Source organism: Myodes glareolus, chromosome 27 (genome assembly GCF_982192425.1).
Source record: "Myodes glareolus chromosome 27, mMyoGla1.1, whole genome shotgun sequence".
In the NCBI taxonomy this organism is placed as follows: Eukaryota; Metazoa; Chordata; class Mammalia; order Rodentia; family Cricetidae; genus Myodes; species Myodes glareolus.
Genome location: NC_142052.1, coordinates 35,707,943 through 35,720,568, shown reverse-complemented (window position 1 = coordinate 35,720,568; position 12,626 = coordinate 35,707,943).

Sequence of the window (12,626 nt, the reverse complement as noted above, 5' to 3'; positions counted from 1 at the left end):
AAATCTCACTTCTCAGCCTCACTGAAGAACCGTCCTGGGGCCGGAGAGATGGCTCAGTGGTTAAGAGCACTGGCTGCCCTTCCAGAGGTCCTGGTCAATTCCCAACAATCACATGGTGGCTTATAGCCATCTATGATGAAATCTGGTGCCCTCTTCTGGTGTGCAGGCATACATGCAGGCAGAACACTGAATCCGTAATAAATAAATAAATCTTTTAAAAAAAGAAAGAAAGAAACATCCTGTTCTTCACACTGATTGTTAGACGTATAGAAAACCAAACCACCATTTCACTGTGTGTATAAATCAGTCAGCTGCATTCACCGGAAAACAAACTGATTTAGAAGAAAGAAAAAAAAAAGGCTCATTTGCCTTCTGATTTCTAATCGCTCCCAAGACATAAGACCACACCTTTAAAATGTGCTTTGTTCTTCCCTCCGTAATCTTCTGAGGATCAACGACTTTGTGCCTTGTCGCTTAGGAAAACTCAGTTTCCAAATGTGACTTGTCTGCGATGAACTGCCGAGTACAACCCAGGGAGCAGTTAAGTGGAGCTGTAGCTCATCTTTGCCACCAGGGGGCGTGGGGAAGCCCAGGCCCGCTAGTCTTTGTCAGCTAATTGCCTCTATCACCTTGAATTAGCTATCAAAGAAAAACTGTAGCCACCAGAAAGCAGGCACCGTCCTCCAGCTACGAAGACAAACGGGGCCTTGTTAATCCCCCAGCTCTGTCAAACACACATTTCTGTTGACCGGAAGAAAAATGTTCTTCTAAACCTCTCCAAAGTGAAGCACTACCAAGATGTTTCTTGGTCGTGACTTTCCACCTCATACAGGAAAGGTCATGTAGTTTACTCAATCACAAATTCTCACCAAGCCCCATAGTTTGGAACATTGGTTTCTTCTATGTGGCCAGCATTTAGGAAACCACCACTGAGACCACCAGCCCTTAACCTCATTTTAGGGAGCCTGGAGCAGCATTTTCTCTCAAAACTCACACATGAGGAACACAATTACCAGTCTACACAACCTATCTTCTCTCATCAACATACCAGACAGCCAAGACCGAAGCAAACAATCAAGGTTTGGCATGCAAGAGATTGCCAGCTCCTTGGATTGCTAGAATGGTCTGCCTGTAAAGACAGGGCTGGGGGGCTCGAGAGATGGCTCAGTGGTTAAGAGCATTGCCTGCTCTTCCAAAGGTCCTGAGTTCAATTTCCAGCAACCACGTGGTGACTCACAACCATCTATAATGAGGTCTGGTGCCCTCTTCTAGCCTGCAGGCATACACACAGACAGAATATTGTATACATAATCAATAAATATTTTTTAAAAGAAAGACAGGGCTGGGCGTGTCACTTGTGCGGCAGGGAGCTTACAGAGCATGTGCAAGGCTCTTGGTTTGCTTCTCAGCCACCACACACTCACACGCAGCAAGGCAAATAGCAAGGGTTGGGGACTACCAGGAGAATTAGGGTGCTTAGGCACTACTGGAGGACCGTGAGAAAATACAGTCGCTTTGGAAACAGAATCCAATTCCCTCAAAAAAGCAGGAAGTAGCTATCACCTGACTCAGCAATCCCTCTCCTTCACGTGCTCCCCAGGGAAATGAAAACGCATGATCTCACAAGAAAAATCCCACGTGGATGCTCACAGTACTGTTCTTGATGTGGGAGAATTGTCTGTATTCTGTCAATCATATTTTAATAAAACGCTGATTGGCCAGGCAGGCAGTATAGGCGGGAAAACCAGACAGGAAGTAGAGGTGATGCAATGAGAACAGGAGAATTCTGGGAAGCAGAGAGGTTCCTCCGCCACTCCTGTGCAGACCACCGAAGAGGCAGCATGTAACTTGCCCAGCTGAGAAAGGTACGGAGCCATTATGGCTAACATAGATGAGAATAATGGGTTAATATAAGCTGTAAGAGTTAACAAGAAGCCTGACCTAATGGGCCAGTCAGCTTTATAACCTATAGAGATTTCTGTGTGATTGATTTTCTGGGGCTTGCCGGTTATGGGGTACCCGGGCGGGACAGAAACCCAAAGGTAGAAACAGCTCAAATGGCCATCAACTCAAGGATGGGTAAAAGAAGTGCCGTATATTCACACCACAGGAGAGTATATGGTCGTAAGAAGTACTGATTCCTACTCCAACGCGGATGGATCTTAGTGAAAGAAGTCAGACAAAACAGAAAACATATTATATTATTCCACTTGTGAGAAATGTGCAGAACAGGCAGATCTATGGAGACAGAAAGTAGGTTAGTGCTTGCAGGAGCTGGGGGAAGGCACAGGGAACTGCAACTGAGGAGTGCAGGGTGGCAGTAAGGGTGAGACGTGTTTTAGGGTGCATGCTGACAACCACTGCTTTGTGTGTATTCTGAAAAGTGGGGGCTCTTAGACTTTATAGGGGTGACTTTGGGGTCTGTGGGGTGAATCTTAATAAAGCTGCTATTAAAAAATCAAAGTTCTGCAATCAAGGAAGAGGGCTCCTCTTTCTTGGTCAAGGAGGTGGGTGTGGCCACCAGTCAACCGTGGCTTTCAGTACTGCCAGGATCTCATTGTAATTTGATTTCCTGTAATCAATCTCTCTCTCTCTCTCTCTCTCTCTCTCTCTCTCTCTCTCTCTGCCTCTCTCTCCCTCTCCTTCTCTCTCTCTCTCTCTCTCTCTCTCTCTCTCCCCTTCTCTCTCCCTCTCCCTATCTCTCTCTCTCTCTCTCTCTCTCTCTCTCTCACACACACACACACACAAATACACAATATGCTTTTTCACCAATGGCAATGAGAATTCCAATCTTCTGTGGTGTGGGAGTTCCTTCTGTCTGTGTGTTGCTTTTCTTGGTTAATGAATAAAGAAACTGCCTTGGCCTGTTGATAGGGCAGAACTTAAGTAGGTGGGGAAACCTAAACAGAATGCTGGGAGAAAGAAGGCAGAGTCAGGGAGAAGCCATGGAGCTACTACCAGAGACAGATGCCGGAGCTTTAGCCAGTAAGCCACTGCCACATGGTGATACACAGATTAATGGAGATGGATTAAATTAAGATGTAAGAGTTAGCCAAAAAGAACCTAGAGCTAGTGGGTCAAGCTGTGATTTAACCAATACAGTATCTGTGTGATCATTTCAGGGGTCTGGGTGGCCAGGAAACAAACAAAGCAAGCAGCCAAAGGGCCTCCTCTTACACTTCTGTCATTCCACTAGCTAACAAACATTTTCTGAGGTTCACTATGCCCTACACTGAAATATGCACAGGAGACTGAGCCTGTGTAAATGCCAGAAACAGACTCCAAACTCCCCGTCCTTGAAACTGAGGCAGGGAGATGCAATAAAGAACTGTGTCAATGGCGTTCTTCCCTTAATGCACACTCTAAAACATTTCCTATATCCAGATTCCTACTTTGACCTCACATAGCAAATTATTGTCATCTTCATATCCTCGTGTACCTGCCTGATAATATGCCATTACATGTGTCTCTGCATAGAACCTATCAGTTGAGATTAGTGCCTGGAGCTACCCTGAGTGTGTCACACTCGCGTGAGCGCTCAGTGGATGTTTATTTTCCTTGTCCCCAAATGATTACAATCTTTGAGAGCCATGGGGTCCCCTCTGTGGGTTCAGACTGACTTAACCCAATGGTTCCCAGAAGTTAACCTGGAATAATGGCTCAACTGTTGGAAGAAAGGAACCGCTTGTTGGTTCCCGGCCGCCAGGCTAGCTTAGACCCGAAATAATCACACAGAAACTATCAATTAAATCACTACTTGGCCCATTAGCTCTAGCTTCTTATTGGCTAACTCTTACTTCTTAATTTAACCCATTTCTATTAATCTGTTTATCGCCACGTGGCAGTGGCTTACCAGCAAATTTTTGGTACGTCTGTCTCTGGCAGCAGCTCCATGACGTCTCTCCTCTGCCTTCCTTCTCTCAGCATTCAGTCCTATTTTCCCCACCTACCTAAGTTCTGCCCTATCAACAGGCCAAGGCAGTTTCTTTATTCATTAACCAAGAAAAGCAACACATAGACAGAAGGACCTCCCACACCAGCCCACAAATTCATTGTCTTAACATTTGTAAGTAATAAAGAAATGAGCAAAGGAGGAAGGAGTGAGGGAAGAAAAAGGGTGATTAAGAAGAAGCAGAAAAGAAGGACTCCCATAATGGAAAGAGTCCCTAGGTGTTCCCATAATGAGAAGGGTCCCTGGATGTTCGCCATAGAGTGGTAAGGTAGGATAGTCTTTAATGGGAATTATGTGAAGAATTGGACAATGACCTGGACAAACAATGAGGTCATTTTCATTGAAATTGCCAGAGCATATCAAAAACTGAGCCGATAACAGGCTGACACACACTAAGCCTACCCCTTTAGCCCAAGTTGAATGAATCACACATTGCTTGCTCAGTTGGCAAGGGTAGTCATGCATTGATGTCCTTCTCTGGGCATCTTTTGACTTGTTTTGTTAGCTTCTGACCTTGGCTTGCTCTGCTGGTTACCAACCTTGCTGGCCTTGCTGGGTGCAGAGCTAGGTGGGTACTGCTGCCCTCTAGCTGTGGCCTGTTTTGTTGTTAATTCAAGGATGCTCTTTGTTCTCTGGTTGCATCTCCAGCTTGTAGTTCACCAGGAACCTGTTTCCTTACTGCCTCAGGGGAGCTAAGTCCTGCCTCACTAAATAAACGTCGCAGTTAATACTGTTATAACAAATGAAGATTATTTCAGCTCTGCAGAGAGGGCAAGGTGTGTAGCCGGTTCCTGTAAACTGGTACATTCTCCCCTGGAGGGACAAGAGAAGCTCAGAGCATTTGTCAGGGGCAGGAAATTCCAAAAGCTCCCTGATTTGCCAGGCCTTTTCGGGGGAGGGGGGACTAAGCAGTAGCAGACTGACTGAGGAGCACAAGGAGCCCCAGGGATGCCGCTTCTGAGAGCTGTCACCCGCGCTGATGATGGCACTTCCTGTGAGCTGCCTATGTTCTCATAAGGGACCCCGATAAACTAACTACTCGTTGGCTGTATAAGCTAATACATAGAACCATTGCTTGGATCTATTGCCAGGGTCCTCTCTGGAGAGAATGGTTGTCTACGCATGGCACGCATCTCCCCCGGGGAGGGGGCACCTCCTGAGGGGGAGGTGACTGTGGAGAAGGTTGTGTGAGGAGATCTACTCCCTGACTTTACTTGGATCAGGACTTGGACTTGCATTTCCACAGTCCGATCTGTGGGACTCTTTGAGGGAAGTTTGTTTTTGTTTTTTTAAAAATATTGTCCCTAAACCTGGGGACATTCTAATAAAGTAAACTTGGGATGTGTGAGCTCAGACTAGTTTTGAATGGTAACTGTTTCTCCAAGAGCCAGGCCCAGATTTATTAATATATATATATATATATATATATATATATATTATGTATACAATAGTCTGTGTGTGTGCCTGCATGCCAGAAGAGGGCACCAGACCCCATTACAGATGGTTGTGAGCCACCATGGGGTTGCTGGGAATTGAACTCAGGACCTTTGGAAGAGCAGGCAATGCTCTTAACCTCTGAGCTATCTCTCCAGCCCCCAGGCCTAGATTTAATCCATTCTATTTTCCTACTAAGGAATCCAACCGAAGCAGGCAAACTGTGTGGCAAGCCCTTTATTCTTCCCAGCACTGCCAATCAAAGCCGAGGGTCCACACTCCCTTGGTGTGGAAGGCTGTGGGGCTATGGGTTAACTACAGTGTCAGAGAAGCAGCCAGGGACCCTCCAGTGGGGAAGGAAGAATCAGGGACCATCCTTTCCTAACCAGCTCCACACGTCAAGGCCCAGCGGGGCACAGGGGAAGGAGGGTGTCGCTGGTTTAGGGTTTCATACTCACAGAATAGATCTCCGCCTCTGGAGTCTCAGACGAATGGGCCAACAAGATGTCAGTATGGCCATACCTCAGCTCCGTTCTTCTTTACCATGGAATTAGAGTTCTCACACTGGTTCCAATCCAGCTGTGTCGTCAGGAGCAAATGACTTTGAGCATCAGGCTCTCCAGCTGTGAAAATGTAGCCACGTCACCACAGACTCACCTCAGAAAACGGTCCTGAAGACAAAGGGAGATAAAATGTGTTCAAAACAATGAGCCCAGCTAGTGGCCTCACTCCTAACAAATGCTGGAGAGACAGAAAGGGTCCTCAGAGCACTGTGGACTCATCACTGAGAGGGAGAGGCCTTGAAGGCTTCCTTAGCGACCCCCACTCTCTCCCCAAAAGGAGAAACAGTTCAGACAGGAAGCTGTCGAAAAGAGGTCTTAAAAACAGTGATAAAGATGCTGAAGTGTAGCTTTTCACAGCTGATTGCTTCTGGTAGGGGTAGGGGTGGGGAAAGATTTGGTTTTCTTTAAGGGGTTGGCCACTGGGAGTTTGACTATGCTCCAGTGAGTATATGGGCAACAAGTATATGGGTATAGTTCTTTTTTTTTGCGTGGGGGGACACAAAGATAGGAGGGTGAGTCTAGGAGGTACAAGAAGCAAGCGTGATTGGGGTACATTGTGTGGAATTGCCAAATAATTTATAAAAAATACTACGGTGGGGAGGGAGGGGAAGAGCAGTCATAGCGCAGCAGGGAGGCAGTGATAACATCAGAGATTTAATGCAGAATTTAGGTTCTGAATCTACAGGGCTGAGAGGCAGAAGTCTAGCCACCGTGATTCACCAGGGCGCATCGGTCATCGGCAGACTTTCAGCTGGGCATCTTCCGTGTCTTTACTTGAAGATTTTAACAGCATGTGTGTGTGTGTGTGTGGTGTGTGTGTGTGTGCGCGCGTGCGTGTGCACACATGCTGTGCCTCTTTTGTTTGTTTTTCAAAATAGGGTTTCTTTGTGTAGCCTTGGATATACTGGAACTCCCTTTGTAAATCAGGCTGGTCTCAAACTCACAGAGAGCTGCCCGCTTCTACCTCCCGAGTGCTGGGATTAAAGGACACCACTACCAAATTTAACAGTATATTTTTTATTGATATTTATTGAGTTCTACATTTTTCTCTGATCATCTCCCTGCCTCTCCTCTCCCCGCTTCAAGCCTCCCTCAAGGTCCCCATGCTCCCAATTTACTCAGGAGAGCTTGTCTTTTTCTGCTTTCTACTTCCCATGTAGATTATACCTATGTAAGTCTCTCTTAGTGTCCGCATTGTTGTCTAAATTCTCTGGGATTGTGGTTTGTAGGCTGGCTTTATGTTTAAAAACAGTATATTTTAAATAAAGCCATAAATTTTAGTTTTTTACAAATTTTAGAGTGTTCTTTTTTTTTAGTTATAAGATTAGGTAGGGATAGAGAGAGAAATAGGCACAGAAAGATATAGATAAACAATAAAGAATCGATGGATAGATAGAGAGATACACAGATGATGGATGGATGGATGGATGGATGATAGATGGATGAATGGACCAACCGACCAACAGACAGACAGATAGGCAGACAGACAATCAGTGGTAGATGCTAGGCACATACCTGTGACAATGGCTATATGAGAGGCTAAGACAACAGGTCTGTATGTCTGAGCCTGATCCTAGCACCGAGGAAAGGTCCTGTCATTTTTTAAAAGTTGCAAGTTAACATTTTAATTTGAATACTTTTTTTTAAAATTCAAAGTTTATTAAATTATAAAAGTTTCCATTTCCGCCCCTCCTCCCAACACCCTCCCACTCCCCCCACTCCCTCTCCTCCTCCCTCTCCATCCCTAAGAGCAGTCAGGGCTTCCTGCCCTGTGGGAAGTTCAAGTTCCTCCCCCATCCCTCCAGGTCCAGGAAGGTGAGCATCCAAACAGACTGGATCCCAAAAATCCAGTATATGCAGAGGAAACAAGTCCTAGTGTCATTGTCAATGGCTTTTCAGAAAGACTCCGGGCCAGCCACATTCAGAGAATCCGGCCTCATTCAGAGAATCTGGCTGGATCACGTGCTCGTTCAGTCCCAGTCCAACTGGCCTTGGTGAACTCTCATTAGATCAGTCTCCTTGTATCAGTGGGTGATCGCACCCCTCGCGGTCCTGATTTCCTTTTTCATGTTCTTCCTCCTTCTGCTCCTCATTTGGACCATGGGGGGGCTCAGTTCGGTGCTCCAATGTGGGTCTCCATCTGTATCGCCATCCATCGTCGGATGAAGGTTCCCTCTGGTCTTGCCTTCTTTGCTCACGTTCTCTTTCCTTCTGCTTCTCGTTTGGACCTAGGGAGTTAAGTCCAGTGTTCCAATGTGGGTCTCTGTCTCTATCTCCATCCATCGCCAGATGAAGGTTCTATGGTGATAAGCAAAATATTCATCAGTATGGTCATAGGCCAAGGCCGGTTCAGGCACCCTCTCCTCTGTCCAGAGAACAATCTAGGAATCTCTCCTTGGACCTGGGATCCCATTTATAATCAAGTCTCATGGAAACCCTAAAATGACTTCCTTAGTTGAGATATATTCTTCCCTGATCCCATATCCATCCTTCCTCCCTCCCCCATCCCAGTCCCCCGAGTTTTCCCCATTCCTCCCCTACTCCCTTCTCTCTAACCCTCTCCCCTTCCAACAACCCTCCCACCCCACCCCCCATGCACCCGAGGTTACCTGGGACTCTTGTCTATTTCCAATCTCCAGGAGGATAAGTACATGATTTTCTTCAGGTTCACCTTCTTATTTAGCTTCTCTAGGATCTCGAATAATAGGCTCAAAGACCTTTAATTATGGCTAGAATCCACTTATGAGTGAGTACATACCATATTCCTCTTTTTGGGTCTGGGTTACCTTACTCAGTAAAGCGTTTTCTATGTCCATCCATTTGCATGCAAAATTCAAGATGTCATTGTTTTTTACCGCTGAGTTACCATGCCAGTTCTCACTCATTTATCTTCCTCAACCAATGCTTGTTGAATATTTATTATGTGCTTTCTAGATGCAGAGGACATCGGTGAGTCTGGCTGTCCGTGCTCCCTGTACTCATGAATGAGCCTGTCTGACTGTGCTCCCTATATCCGCGAATGAGCCTGGCTAACCGTGCTCCCTGTACTCACAAATGAGTCTGGCTAACCGTGCTCCCTGTACTCACAAGTTTCAAAGCCAGAACGGCCTGGAGTTTAACCGCAGGGCTGTGCTATCTCTAGGTAGGTGAACCCTAACGAGGCTCTTTCCCTTTCCTACTGTATAAGCCCCTAAGGGTCCTCCAAAAATAAGCATTAGAGGCCAGTTAGTCCCAAGTCTAGGCACAGCTCTCTCTAGGAAATCTTCCCACAGTCTGGAAAGCGAGCGATCAGATTTGTGCCTGGCGCCTTTCAGCACCTCACTGAAGTGGGAAGTTTGCGGTGGGCTGTGGAGAGTTACCAACAACTAGCGTCAACTGTCACTCAAGAGGTCACCGAGGCAACCGCGTTCTCAGTGCGGGACCAGCCCCACTAATATGTCTACAAGTCTCCTTCCAGTTTCAGAATAAAAATCCTTTCCCTGCAAAAACACATCTTCCTCAAAAACCGGCTGCTCCCTCGGGTGTCGTGCTAATCCGGGCTGTGACTCACTCTGAGAAACACAATGTCAGCCAATGCTGGATTCTTCAGGCAGCCAAGCAAGGCAGCCTGTACTCTGGTCGGGAGGAGCCTTCTCGGGGTTCCTCAGGCAGCTTTACCACACATGTAAAAGCAGGTTCTTGACCCAAAAAGGGGTCGTGGCTGCAATCATCAAATGGGGAAAAAAATGGGGTGGGTCAAAACGCTGCTTGGAATTTTAAAAATGGTAATTAAAATAAATCCTCAGGCAGGTCAGCCTCCAACCACCCCAAGAGATACCTGAAGGTCACACATAAGCTGTAAGCTAAACTAAAGCACAAACAGCATTTGGATTTTTTTAAATCTAATTTTAGTACAGATTAAGGGAGGAACAAGGCTAGAAAAAAAGATGTTCAATTAAACCAAATGGAGAATAGTTGTGGAATTACAGAATCCCAACACAGGCACAAAGCCCTAATTGATGGCGTAATTACTCCTCGTGTCTGCGCTAGACCCTCACTAAATCCTCCTTTGTCAACCCTTCTAGGGAGCTAATAAATGTGACAATCTAGAGACAAAGGGAACAAACGGTTTAGTACTGGGTGGTTTCACTGCAAGTGAGTTCCGCACAGTGTGAAGACGGTCGGTCGCAGGGATGTGCATTCCACAGCCTTCTCCGGGACTCCCAGCATCTGGGTTTCTTTCAATCGTCATTTTAAAAGTTATCCATTTAACCGCAGCCTCAACCGTGAGCCGGCGGGTCGTGAGCATAAAGGTACCAGCCCAGATGCAAGAAGCTGGTCACAGCCTTGCTTCGGGTTTTCATTTTGCCGTGCAATGTGGACCTTTAAACGCCAGAGGGCAGTGCATGAGACCTGCTCCGGCTCCTCGGCTCACTCAATTCGTCAACTTCAGTGGATCCAAGTAAAATCTTAATTTTAAGTACTTCCCCCCCAAAAGACATTTTATGTCATTTCATGCTTCAGAAATTAAAAGTAGAGTTTGATAGAAAATGTGAATCGTGAGCCCAACTAATGAAGTTAATTTGAATCATAATGAAAATTACAAAGATTAATTTCATAAGCAATCATTAATAATGGAAGCTCTCATGTACGGATAATCAAAGCTTTAAATATTCTATGATAATTAATTCATTACTACGGGTTACATATTTTAAAATAACTCGAATCCTCCTTGCTTTGGGTGCTTATTAATAGCCATCCTGAGGGAAGACAAACTTGCAATTTTCATTAGGATTTTTTTTTTGTCTGTTTTTAAACGGGCAAGAGAAAAATTAAATTATGCTGCGAACAGGCTCGCTCACCAGTAACTCACCTTCAAGCAGAGAAGTCAGTTGTCAAAGCTTTGCAAAAGGGCATGGACAAGCAGATGGGTTCACAACTCAGGGTTAATGGCATGTTGACCAGACCTGATCTGAAAACCTGAAGTACCAGTGTGGGCTTTGCCCCACTTTTTTTTTTTTTTTACTATTCCAGAAAATTCTACACTACACTTAACATGATGGGGTCACAGAAAAAAAAATACAAGTACACTAAAACTGCATGATAATGTTATCTGTAGGCTGTGCGTGCAAGGCATGTGTAGAATGTTATGAATTCATGCCTCGACTTACGTCTCACCCTCAAGCCCCCTCTGTATGTCTATGCAGATATTTCAAAACCTGAGAAAGACCCAGATCCAAATCACGATGGCCCCAACCATTTGGAATAAGGAGCAATGAGCTTATATGTTATCTTACTGTCTGGCGATATGATTTGGACGATGGTCATATATACTTTCTCCACTTACCTGCATTCAAAAATCAGCTGAATGGTTCTATTTATCAAGGGCCCTCTGCTTTTCCCATAGTCAAACTGTATGCAAAACACTTGCTGTTGCTTCTTACCTATGCAAAAATCAAGTGGACTTGGAACAGACTTTCAAATACAACCTTTTGTTTGGTTTTTTTTTTTTTTGAGGTTGAGATGTGTTTCTTTTTTACTATTATTTATCAAAAATTTCCACCTCCTCCCCACCTCTCTTTTCCCTCCCCCTCCCCACCTCCTCCTCCCTCTCTAGTCCTAAGAGCAGTCAGGGTTCCCTGCCCTGTGGGAAGTCCAAGGTCCTCCCGGCTCCATCCAGGTCTAGGAAGGTGAGCATCCAAACAAACCAGGCTCCCACAAAGCCAGTCCATGAAGTAGAATCAAAATCCAGCGCCATTGTCCTTGACTTCTCCGTCAGCCTTCATTGCCAGCCACATTCAGAGTGTCCAGTTTGATCACAGGCTCCTCAAAAGGTTATGGGAGCTGTTGGTGGCTCTATTGTGAGACGTGATCTTCAGATTTCGCTGTGCCCTCATTCCTTTGTTGAAAGGGTATCGTGTAGAAACCATCTGTTAGGTAAACAGGCCTGACCTTGGTTTCTTCTTAGATTGCCAAGTGTCTAGGTGATCTGAATTTGCCCTGGTCTTGAAGGTACCCTGACGATAAGATTGGACTTCCACAGTGCAGCCTGTACACCTTCTTCGGCAGGCAAGCATTGGTATCCTGTCTGGTGCTGGAAATGCCGTGACACGTAAGACGGCACAGAGGACCATTTACAGGATTCACTGCTCTCCTTCCACCACGTGGAATGATGCCAGGGATGGCACTGAGGTCACCAGACTTGGCAACAAGCACCTTTACCCCCTGAGCTGTCTCTTCAAAACATAAATCATCATCATCATCATCATCATCTCCCTAAATTACCGCACCCGCACGATCTGGAACCACGAGTCTCGGCGGAGGGTGTCCAGGTTGAATGAAATCCACAGAGCACAAGGTTGAGGTGAAACAGCAGCTTGTTTATTGTTCTGCTGGAGCTAGCTTTTATACCATGGCACCAAATGGGGAGGGGGCTGTGAAGGGACTGTCACCTGACCCAAGGAGGGACTCTCACTTGACCCCAGTAGGGGTCAAGGACTGATGAGGTGCATTCAGCCGTCACCTGTCCCCAGTAGGGACTGTCACCTGACCCCAGCAGGGATCAAGGAATAATCGCATGCGCTCAAACTTCCTCATCCAACTCCAGGAGCAGAGGGAAGTTATGATTCTTTGCAGATAAGCACCTCAAATGGGGGCAGGGAAATATAACTCGGGGTAGCAATTCCCACACTAAATAA